We start from the raw sequence: 20,544 nt of genomic DNA, 5'->3' as shown, positions 1-20,544 counted from the left end.
ATGAGATCATCTCATATTCATCCTTTTCTTTCTGGCTGATCTCACTTAACATGGTTCCTTCAAGTTCCATCCAAGATTGGGTAAAGAAAGTGGAATCACCATTTTTAGTATCTGAGTAATATCCCATTGTGTATATAGACTACAACTTTTTCAGCCACTCACCTGTTGTTGGACACCTGGGCTGTTTCCAGGTTTGGGCTATTAGAAATTGTGCTTCTATAAACATAAATATACTCAGATCAGTTTGGATTGAGTATGTTTGATTCTTTAGGATATATCTCCAGGAGAAGAATTGCCAGTTCATAGGGTAGGCCCATTTCTCACCTTCCAGAGGTTCTCTCTATTTTACCTGTGAATTTTGGTGAGCTCAAAACAAGTACAGCTCCCTTCTTACTAGAGTCTCTGAACACAGCAAGGATTTCTGGCTGAAAAGGTGGTCATTATAGGAAAATATTGCAGCCTTCTTGTATTACAGTTATCTGAAATGAGTCTTACCACAGCTGCTTTCTTTGGTTACATTTTTTTTCATATAATACATAATTTAATGTTTTCATCCACTTGGTTTATCTAGCAATTTCTTCCCATCACCAGGTGATAAGATGAGGCTCAGGGACAAAGGTTGCTTTCCTGGGAGATCCAGGTCTTGAAATACAGAATCACTGGGTCAGAACTGCAAATTTCCACTAACACTAATGACAACATGGTAACCGTTCAGCATGGGACTTACATGCCCAAAGCCCAGGTCATTTCCTGGCACTGCATGTTGCAGTGTGATGCTCTATCTTTTCACTCTCATACTTTTTCTTCTTTATCACTTGTTTGTTCATCTTATATGAGGTAAGTAAAACAGTTTTTTTGTTGTTGTTGTTGTTGCTGTTGCCTCCACGGCTATTGCTGGGACTCAGAGCCAACATTAGTTACTGCTTAATGCATATATGATTAGCTCACTGTGCCACTGATCAGCCCCTTTAAAATAGATTTTAAAAATATGATATTTAACTCTGCACTATGAGGGGCTAGGCAGTAGTGTACTCAGTTGAGCACATGTTACAGTGCTTAAGAACCTGGGTTCAAGTCTATGGTTCCCAGTTGCTGGGGGGCAACTTGATTGCTTGGGCAATGATGCAGGCATCTCTCTTTCTCTCAACCTCTGTATATACTCTTTTCTCTCTCATTTTTTTTTTAGTTCCTATCCAATAAGTAAAATAAATCAATAAAATACATAATTTTAACACTGTACAATGAGGTTTCTCACTGAATTGGCCAAGGGTCAAAGGATTCATATATGGGGCTGGGAGAGAAAGTAACAGAGAAAAAGAAGGTGACAGGGGGGGTGGTAGAGTAATGAGCAGAATTATGGAGACAAAATGTCCACAAGACAGTCAGGAAGAAATCAGAAAAGCAGTGAGGGTAGGGCAGAAAAACATTGATGAGACAACTGTAACCATCAGAAATGAAGCAAGAAGGCATCTTGGGGGCTAGCTTTTACAGAGTCTTAATGCAAGAAAACACTTTTCCATTTCTATGCTACAAAAAGAACCACTTTTTTGTTTTTACAGTGCCTGCTATATCCCATGCATACACATTTCACATTATTATTCTAATTCACACAAAATATCCATTGATCCACAGATATATCTCTTACAGTGTTCCAATATATTTCTGTGTGAAACTAGAAGGGCATACACCTTTTTTGAATTCTCCTAAGAGGAATGAAACTCAAATTAGAGAATCAAAAATCAAGTATCTGATTAATCTAACTTTTAAAAAACTTATTTCATTTTTTAAATTTTATCCTATTCTATTTGGTAGACGGAGAGAAATTGAGAGGGAAGGGGGAGACAGAGAGGGAGAGATACACCTGCAGCACTGCTTTATTTATTTATTTTTTGCCTCCAGGGTTATTGCTGGGGCTCAGTGCCTGCACCATGAATCCACTGCTCCTGGAGGCCATTTCAACCCCTTTTGTTGCCCTTGTTGTTGTAGCCTTGTTGTGGTTATTATTGTTGTTGTTATTGTTGTTGTTGTTTGATAGGACAGAGAGAAATGGAGAGAGGAGGGGAAGACAGAGAGCGGGAAAGAAAGATAGACACCTGCAGACCTGCTTCACCACCTCTGAAGCGACTCCCCTGCAGGTGGGGAGCCAGGTCTCGAACTGGAATCCTAAGTCCAGTCCTTGCGCTTTGCACCACATGTGCTGAACTCACTGCGCTTCCGCCCAACCCTCTGCATTTTCTTTTACAAAGCTTCCCCCCTGTAGATGGGGACCAGGGGCTTGAACACAGCTCCTTATGCACTGTAACATGTGTGCTACCACCCAGCCCCCAGTATCTAAATAATCAATTTAATTAATCTAAATTTTACTTAGTTAATTTAAAAAATCAAATATGGATCTTGAAGGAAACATATGAAGTGAGATAAGCCAGAAAGAAAAGAATGAATATATGGGATGATCCCACTGATAGACAGAAGTTGAAAAATAAGAACAGAAGAGAAAACACAAAGCATATCTTGGACTGGAGTTGGTGTATTGCACCAAAGTAAAGGACTCTGGGGTGGGGGGAGGGTTCGGGTCCTGGAATATGATGGTGGAGGAGGACCTAGGTGGGAGGTTAGATAGAAGCCAGACCTTCTACCTTCTGCAACCTGGGTCCATACTCCCAGAGGGATAGAGAATGGGAAAGCTATCAGGGGAGGGGGTGGGATATGGAGATTGGGTGGTGGGAATTGTGTGGAGTTGTACCCCTCCTACCCTATGGTTTTGTTAATTAATCCTTTCTTAAATAAAAAAAAAATTAAAAAAGAGTGTTCTGTGGAAAACTAAGAAATACTCCACATGTATCAGCTACTGTATTTTACTGTGGAATGTAAACCGTTAATCCTCCAAATAAAAAATGAGAAAAAATCAAATAAGCATTATTTTTTTCAAATCGGAAATTATTGTTAAGACTGAATACATACTATGACAAGAATGAGGTTTACAAAACTTTAAAGTCTTTGTGATAAAGTCACTGCTCTCTCTTTTCTAAAGTTCTACTTCCCCAGTTTCTTCAGATGTTCTCGGAAAAAGTTTCCATGATCCTCTGCCCCCTTGCTGAGGGCAGGTCAGTCTCCTCACAAATAAAATTCTGGAAGGAAGAGGGAATGTGAATTCTGGGCTTTGGTTCAAATTTGGACTTACATCTACCAGCTGGAGAATTTTGAGAATAATCTCTGTTTAACATTAAAATGGGCAAGTAAATCTTGTCCCATAAGCCCAAATATCTGTAGTTAAATATGGGTGTCAAGTGCAAGTTCCAGGCCATGTCTTCTTCATACTAGCAGATACTTGAGTGTGTGTGGGTGGGTAGCCTGCAAGCCTGGACCTGGAGAGACAGTGGGTCTCTTGAGGAGAGCCACAGGAAGCAGTCTGCCTCACAGCCTAACTCCCCTGTGAGACTGATTCTCAAAGACCTCTTTGTGGTGAGGTGTAAGAAAAGTGTCTTCTGCAGACAGACAGCCTGCAAGCACTAAGTTGCCCCATGTCACTTGCTACCCAGGGAAGGCATGCACCATCATGAGCGATCACTCACATCTGTGAGAATGACTATTATGTTGGTGAGGCTGTGAAACCAAACAAGACCTTGGTCTGCTCTACTGCTGTTGGGAATGCAAACTGGGCCAGCCCCTTTGGAAGACTGTATGAACAGTCCTTACACAAATAAAAATGACGCAGCAGTATCATTCTTAGGCATCCAGCCAAAGGAAACTCAAACACTAATTTGAAGGGACATATGCACCCCTGTGTTCATAGCTGCATTGTTCACAATAGCCAAAGAGTGGAAGCAGACAAAACTAAATTTAGAAAGAAATAAAGGAAAGAAAGAAAGGAAGGAAGGAAGGAAGGAAGGAAGGAAGAAAGAAAGAAAAGAAAGAAAGGAAAGGAAAGGAAGGAAGGAAGGAAGGAAGGAAGGAAGAAAGAAAGAAAGAAAAAAGAAAGAAAGAAAGAAAGAAAGAAAGAAAGAAAGAAAGAAAGGAAGGAAGAAACTGTTTTTAATACTTCTGAGAACTCTGGTGGTTATCTTTGATAAGTGGAGATACAGAATTTTGGTGGTGGATTATATAATTCAGTTTTACAACCCTGTAATCCACTATTAATCAAAAATAAAAATGAATATAAAATAAAGAAAAAAAAAGTCCTTAGACATTACTGTGGGGTTGTAATTTTGTGTAAATTCCAAGCTGCCCCAATTTCAGGCCCCATCTTCCCCATGTAGAACATAGAATATGTTGTCCAGTATTCCTTCAGAGGAAGGAACATTCTCCCATCCAAGTGCTGACGAGGCCTGATGCTGCTTAGCTTCTGAAATCAGTGGAGATCAGCAGAAATCAGGCATGTTCAGGGTGGTATTGCTGTGGACGGATGGAACATTCTCTACTGTTGTTGACGCATACTGTGCCCCAGTATGGTTCTGTAGCCCCCATGTCCACTTGGTCGATTCCAAATTATATTCCTCCATGAGGATAATTTCTGGAACCATCCGTTCCACCCCGGTTCCATGGCTGCCAGTTCTTAGCAACATCGTTCTGCCAGATATTCGTCGGGATGCGGCATCATCTAAGTTCATTTCCCACATCTACGCTCGACCGGACCTGCCAATATACGCGGATATCTTCGCCCACCCTGTCCAACCCTTGACGTCTCATCACCCAATCTGGTCCCCTATGCCTACACTGAACTTCTCTGTTCCAGTCTCTTGGAAACAGAGTTGGCAGTCAGCTGAGGTAAAGAACAAACACCTCATCACAGACCCCTGCAAGCGTCAACCCGGCTTTGACCTAGCACGTTATGATTGGGCCCTCCTCAATCGCTATCGAACAGGCCATGGCCGGTGCGCCGCTATGTTCCATCGCTGGGGAGCCAGAGACGACCCGAACTGCCCCTGCGGCTCCAGACAGACTATGACCCACATGGTCAACGACTGTCACCTCTCCAGATTCAAAGGAGGTCTCGAAACTTTACATCAGGCTCAACCTGATGCTGTTGACTGGCTACAGAAGAAGGGCAAACGCTAGAAGAAGAAGAAGAGGGCAATCTCCTATGGGGGCCCATGAAGGGGTCTATTGTGTGGTTCCTGATAGAGATGACCAGTACCAGTAGAGAGAGGGATTCATTCAAGGTCTAGGCCCATCATGTCTGTTTGGGAATCTCACGACTCCCTGACTAGGGCCCCAGCTGATGGGATGGCCTGATAGTGACTAAAGAGTCCTCATTAAAGTATGCCAGTCTCTTGCCTTTATTCAGCTTTTGCAGTCCTTGCTTTGATAAGGTTAGCTTTGGAGTGATTGAAGGAAGTTTAATAGGAAGTATGCCGGGATAGCCTGAGGGTACTTCTTCCCGAGCTAGTGCTCTCTGGCTTGGAGAGAACTCAACTGGAGCTGATCTAGGCTGCTGTGTGGGAGAGGGATCAGGAACTCGTGCTGCACCAACTTCCGCAGGAGATACACTCTGGAACTCTCGGAGCCGGAAAGCAATTTCCAAGTGTCTTTAATCAGAAGAGCAGCTGTTTTTATACTCTCCAAGTAGGGTGGAAACAGGATGTGATATAGAGAGGGTGGAGAGAAAAGTGACTGGTGAAAATCAGAGTGTGACAAAGAAGGGATCAGTGTGTGACAAGGAGGGGGTGGAGCAGGAGAGAATCCTATCATAGAACCACCAATGCCCTGGAGTGCTTTATGTAAAAGTGATTTATGTAAATAGACCAAAGCTTTGGATCAGTAAAGTCCCTATATAGGCATATGGTTAAGCAGAAGCCAGGGGAAGATGGCAACTACCCAACAGAAGTAGGTGAGGAGGGTATCTAAGTCTAAGTAGACACTATTTCATTACGAACTTTATGGTGTCTTTTTAGGTCTTTCTACTTGCTTGTTGCTTATACCAACTCACTGCAGACTATTGTGCACTTTTGCTTTCAGGTATATATTTTGCCTTAAATTATGGATACATGTGAACCTATGCCCTATCTTTTGTGACCTGGTCTATATCTATGTTTTGAAACTTTGTTAGGAAGTAAACTAACCAAAATGGAATTAGAGAATCCTAGGAAAGGAAAGGTTTCACCCAAGTAATGAGGTTGAAGGGGTGAAATTCCACATTCTGAAGTGAAGCAATCTGAGATTATTGTCTTTTTAACAAGAAACCTCAGGCCATCTGAATTCAGCAAAGGTTCAACGACTTCTTCTATTCCTTTCTCAGAACGATTTCATGACAGGGGAAGATGACAAGAGGACTCTAAAGTCCAACTCCATTAGGACCAGAGAGAGAAGAGAAAAAGGTCAGGACATTTGGGTGTGCTAATAGGTGTGGGTGTGACTTGAAAAGGGAGAAAAGATAGAACCTTAAAAATGGGTGAATATATATGTATATATATATATATATATATATGTATATATATATATATATATATATATATATACAGAATGAAGCAGAATTGAAATCATCCACAGCACATGCTTCCCACCCCACCTCAGCACATGATATCTACCCACACAGGTGAACAAACCCAGCCTCATTAGCGATAGTTTCTAGTGATTCTAATCCCATGTGCAGTTCTCTTCCCTTATAGTTCATCCTGGATTTTCAGAAGTGAATCCAACTTGAAATATGCCAAGCCACTGAGAATGAACATCTGTCAGAGGTGGTCAGGTGTTCCACCTTAAAATCTGGCTTCGGCAGCTCCAGTTTTTAATAGGCAAGTAGGCTATATCTCCTCACCTTGAAACCGCAGTGATCCTGGGAGCAAAAGAAGGAAATGAATCTGCAGGTTTTGTTTCTAGATGACAGAAAGCAAATGCACACACACACACACACACACACACACACACACGTGAACATATGCTGACAGATAAACATATGCATGGTAGAAGAAATGCCCAATCATGGGTTTGGAAAATCGACTCAAAAAGCAAAGTAATCCCTACTCTATGAACTCCTTTCTCATCTGCTCTGTCCCTGCTGTTTGGTTCCTGTTCACTAATAATTTTGTCCTTCTTTATATCTTGCTGCCTTTCAGTCACCAAGTTGCAGATGTTACTATGGATCGATCATGACTTTTCTCTGGGCATGAAACCTCACCAATGTGTCCAGGAACATCACCTCTCCAGAGCCCTGCCCCACTAGGAAAAAACAGAAACAGGCTGAGGGTGTGGATTGACCTGCCAACACCCATGTCCAGTGGAGAAGCAATTACAGAACCCAGACTTTTCACTTTCGGCATCTCAAAAAGAACTTTGGTCCATAGTCCCAGAGGGGGAGAAATGACAGGGGAAGATGACAAGAGGACTCTAAAGTCCAACTCCATTAGGACTAGAGAGAGAAGAGAAAAAGGTCAGGACATTTGGGTGTGCTAATAGGTGTGGGTGTGACTTGAAAAGGGAGAAAAGATAGAACCTTAAAAATGGGTGAATATATATGTATATATATATATATATATATATATATATATATATATATATATATACAGATAATTGTAGAAATAATAAATAACCCATATGTGTAACCTTAAGAGAACTACTATAGCTTTCACTGTAGAGAATGGGGATCCAGATCTATGGTGATGGGAACAGTAAAGAGCTGTATCTCTGTTGTTTTTTGTAATTTTGTAAAACTATACTAAATCACTAAAAAGAAAAAAAAAGGCAAGCATGACTTATTTATTCAGTTGGAAGACTATACCTTTTGACCAGCTATTTAACCATTTCCCAATCTGCCCCAGCCTTGGTAACTATTGATCTGTCTTCTACATCTGTGTTTGGGGATTTCGCTGGTTTTCAGTTTTCTTATCTCCTTGGGTAATGGGATCATACTGTATTTCTCTTTTCATCTGAAGATCTGTTTCACCACTTGTGAAGCTCTCCCCCTGCAGGTGGGTAGCTAGGGCCTCAAACTCAAATACTTGCTTGGATCCCTGTGCTTAGTAGAAAGTATGCTTAACCAGGAGCACCAATGTCTGGCCTCTCCCTCTCCCTCTCCCTCTCCCTCTCCCTCTCCCTCTCCCTCTCCCTCTCCCTCTCCCTCTCCCTCTCCCTGTCTCTCTTCTTTTCCGTCCTCACTTGATTTCTTTCTATCTTATCAAATAAAATAGAAAGAACGAAGAGAAAGAAAGAGAGAGAAAAATAAAGGAAGGAAGGGAATGAATGAATGAATGAATAAAATAAATAAATAAATAAATAGGAAAATGGCAGACAGGAATGGTAGGTTCTCAGTGCTGGAATCAAATCCCAGAAATGATGACAAAGGAGTATGTGTGGGGTGGGGGAGGATTTTATTAAGGTGAAAACTGCAAGAATGTTTTGAAAGCTATTCATAGTCTAACAGAATGGGTTGAGAGAGTCAATATGTAAAGGTGCTGAACAACTCCCCCACTTGAGCTATGGCTGTAATGTATCTGGGAAGGAAATGCCAACAGAGTATTTCATAGAACTTGACAAGTTAAGACCTGAAATATAATTGAAAGTGCCAAGGTCAATAATAGTCAAGAGGCAGAAGAAAAATGGCTTGTTTGGCCTTTCTTTTCAGTTATCCTGAGTTACTGTAAAGCTAGAATAATTAAACATCAGAGACATAAGACATAGGCAAATTGACAATGGTCCAGATCAAGCACTTGCGCAAAGTCTGCGTAAATATAGAAACCTGATTAATAGGGATATCAGTGTTGCAAATTGGATGCATTGGATCAACCTTCTCATGGTGCATCCCGTGAGTACCCATTCATTGGGGAAACTGATGATCCTTCCTAGCCGACTGAATCCACATGGATCCCAGTCACTTTCAAAGCCAGCAACAAGCAGCTCCTGACAGCTTTCAACCTGACCTGTTGACTGGCTATGGAAGAAGGGCAAAAGCTAGAAGAAGAAGTGTTGCAAATCAAAGGGGAAAGGAGAGACTTTCAAAACTTCTGTGAGGAGTCAGGATTATCCAAGGGAGAATAAACCGAACATTTATATGTCACCCTATACAAAAAGATCAGTTCCAAGTAGATTATTTAAGGTGTGAATGTAACTATATACCATCTAGAAGATGTTGTAAGAAGAAATCTTTCAGTTTCTAGGTCAGAGAAAGACATTTTTTTAAATGTTTTCTTTTTTTAATATATATTTTTATATTTATTTATTTCTCCTTTTGGTTGCCTTTGTTGTTTAACATTGTTGTGGTTATTGATGTTGTTGTGTTGGAGAGGACAGAGAGAAATGGAGAGAGGAGGGGAAGACAGAGGGGGGGGGAGAAGGACAGACACGGGCAGACCTACTTCACCACTTGTGAAGCGACTCCCCTGCAGGTGGGGAGCCGGGGGCTCGATCCAGGATCTTTCCGCCAGTCCTTGCACTTTGCACCAGGTTCACTTAACCCTCTGCACCACCGCCTGACTCCCTGACATTTTTTTTAAATCAGTGATTTAAAAGCGATTAATAAGGTTGTAAAATAACAGGGGTGTAATTCCAGATACTTCCCACCACCAGAGTTACGTATTGCATCATCTCCATTGGAAGCTTCCCTATTTTTTATCCCTTTGGGAGTATGGACCAAATTTTTTATGGGGTGCAGAAGGTGGAATGTCTGGCTTTTGCATTTGCTACTCCACTAGACATGGGGACATTGGCAGATATATTCATATCCCTAGCCTTGTTCTTTTTCTTTTTTTTAAAATCTATTTTCCCCTCACATATTGATTGAATCATGACTTATAATGTTGTTTTCGACGGGTTATGTTGTTTTCGCCGGGCTGGCTTCATGGGCGGGTAACAGACGACCAGGGACTCATGGTTGAGCTGTAGGCAGTATCTCTTTATTCATGCAGGACACAGCACAATCTAAGACGAGCTAAGCTAAACTAAAGTACCCTAAAACTCACAATGCTGTCTTTATATATACTTGCCAAGTAGGGTGGAAACAGGATGTGACATAGAGAGGGTGGAAAGAAAAGTGACTGGTGAAAATCAAAATGTGACAAGGAGGGGGCGGAGCAGGCGAGAATCCTATCACTGAACCACCAATGCCCTGGAGGGAGTGCTTTATGTAAAAGTGATTTATGTAAATAGACCAAAGCTTTGAATGGGATTAAATCTATCCCTATATAGGCATATGGTTAAGCAGAAGCCAGGGGGAGCTGGCATACTATCCAACATTATAAGATTATTATTTGATAGAAATTTATATTAACGCTGTTCCCACCACATAAAGTCTGTGTCCCCACCCTCCATTCCCCTCTAGTGAAGCTGAAAATCTACCCTATTTTCTCACCCAGAATTTTTTACTGTGGTGAAATACTCCAAATTCAGTCAAACTCTACTTTTTCCCCTCTTATCTGTTCTTTCTCAATTTCTTTTTATGTTTGTATCCTTCCCTAGTGGGGTAGGGCTCTGGACAGTTGATACTTGAGGACACATTGGTGAGGCTATCTGCCCAGGGAAGTCAGGATGGCATTATGGTAGCAACCGCAACTTGGTAGCTGGAAGGCTGTAAAATACAAAGCAGAATAAGTTAATAAATAGGAATTCAAAGGTAGGAACAGAGCAGATGAACCTAGGGGTCTTTGTGTGGAAAGAAGTTGGGAAGTCTACTTTGGATATATCCCAGGGCCCTATAACTTTAGTCATGTTTGCCTTTCTCAGATAACTCACATGCAGGTGGGCTGGAGATATTGTCTGGGAAAATGGTGTCAGAGTTGAGAATGGGACCAGAAAGTTGGACTAGGGTAGTGAGATATAAGGCATGCAGACTTTAAGGAAATTACACAAGTAATTGACAGCCCTAGAATTTCTCAATGTGAGCTAATGTAGCTCACTGTCAGACTGGAGAAAACCACCTCTGAGAGGCAAAGACAGAATTTCCTTGCACGACAATGGAGAAATAATTAAATTAATTAAATACACATTATAAAGTAGATGTTCAGCACTTAAAAGTGTTTCAGTAGAGAAACAATTTGATAGTTATTCAAAATGCATATTTCATTTCATTTATTTATTTGTTTGTTTTTTCAGTATTTTTGTTTGTTTGTTTTCTGGTGCCAGAATCTGGGAACTGAAGTGCATATTTTAGTTGCTTAAAATGAGGGAGAACATTGTGTTCTTCTTGAGGCTATAGATATTCACCAAACAGTAACTAGTAATACTTCTTCTTCTAGCGTTTGCCCTTCTTCTGTAGCCAGTCAACAGGGTCAGGTTGAAAGCTGTCAGGAGCTGCTTGTTGCTGGCTTTGAAAGTGACTGGGATCCATGTGGATTCAGTCGGCTAGGAAGGATCGTCAGTTTCCCCAATGAATGGGTACTCACGGGATGCACCACGAGAAGGTCGATCCAATGCATCCCAACTAGTAATACAATAGACAAGGAGTCTAGTGGTTCCACACCCTGCAAGAGCCCACACATTACTGTGTGAAGAACTGAGTTCAAATCCCAGGTCCCTACAAGCAGATATAGCAGTACTGCAGGCATCTCTCTTCCTTCCTTCTCTTTATTTCTTTTCCTCTCAATGTCTACAAGAATAAAGGAAAAGAAAAGTAAAAAAAAAAAAAAAAAAAAAAAAGACAGTCAGGAATGGTAGTGTTCTAGCTGTTAGTGGATCATCTATATACAAACCAGTAAGCTATATGACCTCTCCATCATACAGACATTTGTATATTTAGTTGTGAGCTTGCTTAGTGAAAAAAAACCAGTAAACGATCTTTCGGTAAAAGTATTGATTTGCATTTTCATAACTATAGTTTGAAGTGAAAACATATGGGCATGCACCCAGCCCTAATGTCAACTCTATTGGCAAGAAAAAAAAAAAAAAGATACCTCAGGCATAGATTATATTATATATCTCTACTCAGATCTTTATAAACTTGAGTCCCCAGCACTCACACTTGTGACTTACCTCATTTACTTATTTTAACTTCTTTTTTTAAAATTTATTTCTTTATTGGGGAATTTATGTTTTACATTCAACAGTAAATACAATAGTTTGTACATGCATAACATTCCCCAGTTTCCCATTTAACAATACACCCCCCACTATGTCATTTATCATCCTTCATGGACCTGTATTCTCCCCACTCACCCACCCCAGAGTCTTTTACTTTGCGATATGCCAATTACATTTCAGGTTCTACTTGTGTTTTCGTTTCTGATCTTGTTTTCAACTTCTGCCTGAGAGTGAGATCATCCCATATTCATCCTTCTGTTTCTGACTTATTTCACATAACATGAATTTTTCAAGGTCCATCCAAAATTGGCTGAAAATGGTGAAGTCACAATTTTTTATAGCTGAGTAGTATTCCATTGTGTATATATACCACAACTTGCTCAGCCACTCCCTGCAATTCCTATTTTAACTTCTTAAAACTGATCCAACCCACAGTGACCCTGGGTCCATACTCCCAGAAAGACAGAGTGGGCTATCAGGGGAGGGGATGGGATATGGAGGTCAGGTTGTGGGAATTGTGTGGAGCTGTATCCCTCTTATCCTACTGTTTTGTTAATGTTAAATAAATAAAAAGCCCTGATCATAGCATATTTATGTTAATAACTTATATTTGCTGTATTAATTTCAGCTAGTAGGTAATATCTTCTTTAATTTTGAAAAATGCTTCCACAGAATATATATGTATATTCATATATATATATATGTATATATATATATAATGTTTTCTTGAAGATAATTTTGAACTGGAAAGAAAGTAGTAAACTATAATTTTTAGAAATTGCATTACTGTCTGTGACTGTTCAAATGTTTCTGCCATCATAAATCTTCCAGTAAATTACTACCTGACAATTTATCATACATTTCAGTATGTTGGTAAAGATGTTCTTCTGAAAATGTTGGGGAAGTGGCTGAATGACAGAAAATAGTGAGTCTGTTTCATCCATTGGTCTAGAAAGAATGTCAATTCTTGATGAAAAGGATGGATACATGCAAACAGAGTCCTTCAGATTTGTCCCAACAGCTGGGATCCTTTGTCTTTTATCCTAGCACCCTGTCATTCTGAGGAATTTGATTGCTTTTTTCTATGGAGACATCCTGATATGCCATGGTGGAAATATAAAAAAAGAAAGAAAGAAAAAAAAAAAAAGCTACTCTGATTTACTTTAGCTGGGGCTTCAAACCAAGAGAGAGATCAGTGAGGAAAAATAAAAAAGTCTCATATAATGTCATCTAGTACTTCAATTCTATTTATTAAATTCAGAAGTACGTACTAAATTGTACAAGTCCTAGGTACAAACTATAGCCAATATAATATCAAAGGTTTGAAAACATTGAGAATTAAATTTAAACAATTGATTTTGTGTTTAGGGTTAGTACTCTGCTAAGGGGAATTCTCCAAACTAGTTTCCATGTAAATTTATTTTAACTGTATTATTAATAACTAATGGAGCAGTCCCCAGATGCCTGCCAACTTAGGTGAATGTCTCCCCTCCTAGCACCGTAATAGGTACCATGAGTCTTAATATACACATGTAGAGTTATACAAAGGAATACTGCTGAAATTCTAGAGTATAGTAAACCATGGGGGAAATAAATAATAACGAATTAACTATCTTTTAACCCACATGGATATTACTGAAAACCAGAAATAAACAAGACTTGTCTTTTGGCCTCTGGGGTTATCATAGTGCCGACGGTATGGGTCTGCTGCTTCTGGTGGCCCGCTTATTTCCATTTTACTGGATAGAACAGAGAGAAATTGAGAAGAGAGGCAGGAGAGAGAGGGTGAGAGAAAGACAGACACTTGCAGACCTGCTTTGCAGCTTGTGAAGCATTCCTCCTGCGAGGGGCTCAAACCAGGATCCTTGCACTTAGTACTTACTATGTGTGCCTAACTGAGTGTATCACTCCCTACCCCCTAAAGAAGACATTTACTTAGAAATGAGACCAACAAGAGATTTTTCTAACTGATTTCTTCCGGTATTGACATTTGCTAATATTATAGAAATCTATACTGATATCCAGTTATTTTTATAATTGCTTCAAATTCTCTTTCTACTACACAGTCCACTACTTGTTTGTTGTACCTGGCTGGAAGAATCACATACTCTCTGCATATTCTTGGCTCACCAGCATAAAAAAAAACATTAAACAATATAACCCCTCAGAAAGACAGATATTTGTATATTCAGTTGTTAACTTACATGTTGTATAAACCTAGATGTAAGTCAAACATCTTTCAGTGAAAGTCCTGATTTCATTTCTGGAGCTTGAAGTGAAAATAAAATATTAACCTTGTCTCAAAATGTTATGGGCAGTACCAAATCCTGTATAACATTCACGATGATCATTTTCTAATTCAGACACAAAACGCATACAGAGAATCTGAAGAAAAAATAATTTTCCCTTGTTTTGTTGTATAGTTGTTTTCAAAAAGCATCCACAAAGATCTTACTCCTCCTGGATTTCAGTAGAGGGCTTTCAAGTCTTCAACCTAACCCCATGCTCTGCAGATTTCCACAGGGAAAGGCTGCCTCTGTGTTCACTCTCCTTCATATTTTTTACCTTAACCTCTGCTTCTCACGTCCATATGCACCTTATTTAAAATATATTAGCACATTAATATTGATTTATGAAATCACAAAGTAATGGGTATAATTCTGCATCATTTATACCATCAGAGTTATGTATCCCCATTCCCAGCCCCATTGGAAGCCATAGTGGTTCTCTCAAGGTCACAGATAAGCATTAACTATTATTTATATAACTGTCTATATTTGCATGTATTTGCTCACTTTTTTTATGGTCCTAATCTTTTCTTCATTTCCAACTCATACCTACACCTACTACTACTTGTGAATGTCCTTCCTTTTTTCCTCTTCTCTCTCTGGGTCCTGATGGAGTTGGAGTTCAGAGGCTTTTGGTCATCTTCTCCCCCACTGGGAGTATGGAGCAAAATAATTTTTGGCGTGAAGAAGGGGGCATTTCTGGCTTCTTTAACTGCTTCTCTGCCAGACATGGATGTTGGTAGGTGGATCCACAACCCCAGCCTTTTTCTATCTTTCCCTAGCATGGCAGGTCTCTGGAGAGGTGAGGTTCTGGGATACATTGCTGAGGTCATCGGCCCAAGGAATTCAGGATGGTGTCATGGTAGCAGCTGCAACATGGTGGCTGAAAGTCAATAAGATATAAAGCAGGTCAAAATGATTAATGAATAGGGACCAAAAAGTCAGAATAGAGCAGATGAGAAAAGAAATCTTGGGTGGAAAGAAGTGAGGAGGGATATTTTAGGCCTGTCCCTAGGAGTCTATGCCTTTTGTAGTGTTTGCTTGACTTTGATAGCTAACATGTAGTTGGGCAAAAATACTGTTTGAGAAGATGGTGTCAGAGTTGAGAATAGGGCTAGAATGCTGGGTTAGGGCCAAGAGTAGCTCTCAAACTTTAAGGAAATCAATGAATAGAATTAACTGTTTATCCCATGAAACGGACCTAGGGACCATATATATCTATATTTAGTACAGGAGCCTGTGTAACCTCTGAGTCCTTGTCATTCTTAACTTACAGTTCATGGTCACAGATGGGGATATTCTAGGTTGCACAAATTTCAGGACCAGTCTTTCTCAGGAAGTCATCTCCACCAAACCCTTTCATTGGGCTATGCTTTCAAAGGAATTCAAACAGAAATATAGATGAACCATCATTTGAAGCACTCCCCCTCCCCATCCCTCTCCCTCTCAATTTCCCTCCCCCTCTCCCTCTCCTTCTCCCTCAGTTTGTCTTCCCCTCTCCCTCTCCTTCTCCCTCATTTTTCCTCTCCCTCTCATTTTCCTCTTCCTCTCCTCCCCTTCTCCCTCTACTTCTCCCTCATTTTTCATCTCTCTCTCCCACTCACTTTCCTCTCCCTTGTCGTTCTGCATCGCGGAGGAGAGAGAGAGGAGGTCCGGAGCGAAGAGGGAACACAAATATTTATTTGCACTGGCACCTCAGAGTTGGGTGTGAGAGAAGCAGGTTGGGCCAGGTGGAGGTAGCGAAAATGGCCACCTCATGCAGCCACTTTTCCTGTGTCTAAACACCAAAGTGAAGCAAGAGAACGAGGTGCGGAAGAAGAAGGGCTTTTGTAGGAGCAGCTTTTGTGAGAATGGGAAGGGGGAGGAGTAACCACAGCACTCCAGGATAGGATAATAACTCTTGTGAGAATGGGAAGGGGGAGGAGTAACCACAGCACTCCAGGATAGGATAATAACTCTTGTGAGAATGGGAAGGGGGAGGAGTAACCAAAGCACTCCAAATATCGCAGGGAAATAGACAATACCCTGAGGGTACAAGATGACAGAACAGGCACTCCGAGAATGTCCCAGCTCTTACTGGAACTAGCAGTGGCCTGAGGGGACAACATGGCAGATGTGACTGCATCTGCACAATTTCCTAGCACTTCCTCTCCCTTTCTTTTCCTCACTCCCTCTCCTCCTCTTCTCCCTCATTTTCTTTTTCCCTCTCCCTCTTCCTCTCCTTCTCCCTTTCTCTCTCCCTCTCCCTTTTCCTCTCCTTCTCATTGTCCCTCTTCCTTTCTCTCTTTCCCCTCTTTATGATTGTAAATGTGTCCACTTTAGTTCAATATGCTGTGTTTGGGAACTTAGAACTCAGAGCATTATGCTCAATAGAATATGTTAGCTGAACAATGACCTTAGAAAATGGCAAATATTCTGGAAAGGAGATATGAATTAAAATTTCTCTGAAGTACTGCATAGGTTTTCTGTGCTTCCCACTGTCAGAAGGGGGAACTGAGGCTCAGAGAAGTTAAGTGACTAGCTCAAGACTTCAGGCCCATTTGTGTTACATTCCATATTTTCTTTTTTTTAATATTTATTTTATTTATTTATTCCCTTTTGTTGCCCTTGTTGTTTTATTGTTGTAGTTATTATTGTTGTTGTCGTTGTTGGATAGGACAGAGAGAAATGGAGAGAGGAGGGGAAGACAGAGAGGAGGAGAGAAAGATAGACACCTGCAGACCTGCTTCACCGCCTGTGAAGCAACTCCCCTGCAGGTGGGGAGCCGGGGTTCGAACCGGGATCCTTATGCCGGTCCTTGTGCTTTGCGCCACCTGCGCTTAACCCGCTGTGCTACAGCCCGACTCCCACATTCCATATTTTCTAACTCTAGAGTTCTTTTCATTATCAAAGAATTCATCTTTAACACGAGCAGTGGGGATTTAGTCTATCTGATGTAGAATCAATATGCTTTTAATTTAATCATATTGATCACATGTGAAAGTAAATTATTTACTAAGATGAGCTCATAGCTCTCTTTTCCTTTCTCATTTTAAGGGCATATGCATGAGAGCAAAACCAGAAGATATAAGCAAAAGATTGATAGTTAGTTGATTAGAACCAGAAATATCTGGAGCAAAATGTTGAGGACAGGTTTGAGTTCAGGTGAAAAGAAACATCTCAAGGTTACTTGGTGTCATCATTGGTAGATGACCAGTAGAAACACTTGCAAATCCTTCCCTCATTCAGGAAGCCATTACACCATACCTGTGTGAACCTGTGTAAGTACTAACCTGTGAAACCTTCCCTCTGAACTTCCCATTTGACCTAAGAAATAATGTTACTATGTGAGTCAATAGTTTATTGCTCCAGGGTTATCACTGGGGCTCAGTGCCAGCAATATGAATTCACTGCTCCTGGAGGCCATTTCTCTCCTTCTCCTTCTCCTTCTCCTTCTCCTTCTCCTTCTCCTTCTCCTTCTCCTTCTCCTTCTCCTTCTCCTTCTCCTTCTCCTTCTCCTTCTCCTTCTCCTTCTCCTTCTCATCCTCCTCCTCTTCCTCCTCCTCCCCCTGCTCCTCCTCCTCCTCTTTCTCCTTTTCCTTTTTATTTATTGAACAGGACAGAGAGAAATTGAGAGAGGAGGGGAGGTAGAGAAGGAAAGAGGAAGATAGACACTTGCAGACCTCCTTCATCACTAGTGAAGTAAACCCCCCCGCCTGCAGGTGAGGAGCTGGTGGGCTCAAACTAGGATTCTTGTGAGGGTTCTTGAGCTTAACCAGGTGTGCCATCACCTGGCCCCTGGAGTTTACACTTTTTAATCTGAGTTCACATACCCAGCGAAGTGCAGAAAGGTATAGCCTTTGCCGTCATGCAAACCTAGCACTGAATCTTGGCATTTTGATGTATTAGGAGATTCTCACAACAAAAGTGACTCTGGGGTGTGAGTTACCACCCCTCTGCTCCATTTTATGTATCTGTAAGGAGAGAAAACTAACCAGACCTCAGTCATGGGGGTAGTGACACCGAAGGAAAAAAAAAAAAACATTTCTAAAAACTCTGAACTCTAATGTGACCCTTTATCTCAATTCTCCTGGCATTTTATTTTAACACTATGCTGTACTCCAGGCATTCTGTCACTTGTTGCCATGAAACTAAAATGAACAATCTCAGTGTAGTGTCCTTCATTCTTCGTACACTCTTACAGAGAATAAAATACATGAGAAGGAGTCAGCAAATCAGCTAATGCACCACAGATACGCTTAGGGACATCACTGCGTAAACTTTTCTTAACTTAGGCTGACAGCTTGATTTATATGCGTTTTGCGTTGAAGACATATGCTTGTGACTTTTTGCTACCCTTCTTAATGATTAAAATACAAGCCACGTTTCTCATTCTGGCACACACGGCTGCCTTATCCCTGCCCTGATCATGTTAGAAAACACTAACTGTAGGGTCAGTGGTGGCAGACCTGGTTAAACATCCATGTTACCATGTGCAAAGACCTGGGTTCAAGTCCCCAATCCCCACCTGCAGGAGGGAAGTTTCAAAAGAGATGAAGCAGTGCTTCAAGTGTCACTTTCAAGATAAAATGTCTGCCTTGATCAATGGATTCCTTGTGCCAGCACTGAGCCTGAGAGACTATCTTCATGACAATATAAAAAGAAAGATAGGCAGGAAGGAAGGGGAAAGAGAAAAAAGAAGGTAGGAAGGAAGGAAGGAAGGAAGGAAGGAAGGAAGGAAGGAAGGAAGGAAAGACAAAAGAAAGCAAGAAAGGAAAAGAAAAGAGAAGAGAACATTAGCTCCTCCCTTCAACAGTGAAAACATTGACAGTACTTCATGATTCTGCTCACACCTTGCATCTCCCTGGACCTCTTTCCCTGTTGATAAATCCCTCTTCATCTCTCAAGACTCCATGTTGGATACTAGATTGCCTGGGTGCCCTGATTCCCATCGTAAAATGAATTCTGTGCTCTGTTCTCTACTCTCATGGTGTCCTGTCATATCATATTTGGACAGAACCCTCACCTCTGCTTATATTTACATACATTTCTTTCTTTCTTTCTTTTAAATATTTATTTTATTTATTCCCTTTTGTTGCCCTTGTTGTTTTATTATTGTAGTTATTGTTGTTGTTGTCATTGTTGGATAGGACAGAGAGAAATGGAGAGAGGAGGGGAAGACAGAGAGGAGAAGAGAAAGATAGACACCTGCACACCGCCTGTGAAGCGACTCCCCTGCAGGTGGGGAGCCGGGGTTCAAACCCGGATCCTTATGCCGGTCCTTGTGCTTTGCGCCACCTGCGCTTAACCCACTGTGCTACAGCCTGACTCCCCATTTCTTTCTTTCTAACTAAACTGTAAGAACTTCCAGACAAGTGTCTGTTCTTCACTTGATTTTATATGTCTGGTGCCTAGACTGAGCTGTTATGGGAAAAAAAATCTCTGTGACAATGACTACCTGTTTTTTTTTTTTTTTTTTTTTTTTTTAAGTTCTGTCTGATTCCCTGTATACTCAAACTACGGTGACAATAGAGAGCTTCCTGCTGACTGTCAAATCTGGATGTTGGTTTTTCTATTGCCACAAAAGAGACCAAGCTCTGAGCATTGAATCTTAGTCAAGCAATGGAGGAGGAAACCAACTTGTTTAAGTATTCATGGGTTTTGTGAAAGTGCTCAGCTAACGTTTTCAGCCATCAGGTTGCTGTGTCTCCTTGGGACACTGAACTGAGAAAGGTGGCAGCTTGCTTGGAAGATGGTAAAAGGAAATGCCATTAATTAATGACATCCTGCTTCTACCAGCAGAAGGGTGGCATGCAGAGTCAGACAGACAGGAATTTAATTTTTATCTCAACCTCCACCTGTGTGACCTTGAAAAGATGATTTAATTTTTATAAGCTTCAGTCTTAGCTTCCTCTGTGGGTGTGAGAAATAGTAGACAGGGTACCGTACAGTGTCTTGTGTGTAGTGTGGGATCTTCAGTATATTAGTATCTAAAATTGTAGGGGCCATGAGTGCTTTTCTCAATGACAGCAGTTTTTACAGAGACAGACTTGCTCAAAATGCTGAGTTACTTGAGTCATCTATTCAGGACATCTCCGAATCTGGGCAACTCAACTCCCTCCTTTTCAATTAAAGATAGGCTTCCAAAACAAAACTGTATCATTATCTTCATATTTCTCAGAATGACTATTTCTTTAACATGGGAGAATTATGAACTTGAAAGTCCCCCAATGCTTTCTTCACCTTAACGTTGATTAGACTATCTTCCCTCACCAAGATAGGTATCTATAAATCAATGTCACCCTCCAAAATGGGTCCATCACATACCAGGGCC

This window comes from Erinaceus europaeus, chromosome 3, assembly GCF_950295315.1.
Source record: "Erinaceus europaeus chromosome 3, mEriEur2.1, whole genome shotgun sequence".
NCBI classification, from domain to species: Eukaryota; Metazoa; Chordata; class Mammalia; order Eulipotyphla; family Erinaceidae; genus Erinaceus; species Erinaceus europaeus.
The sequence above is the reverse complement of the archived record's forward strand: the minus strand, read 5'-3'. Positions refer to the sequence as shown.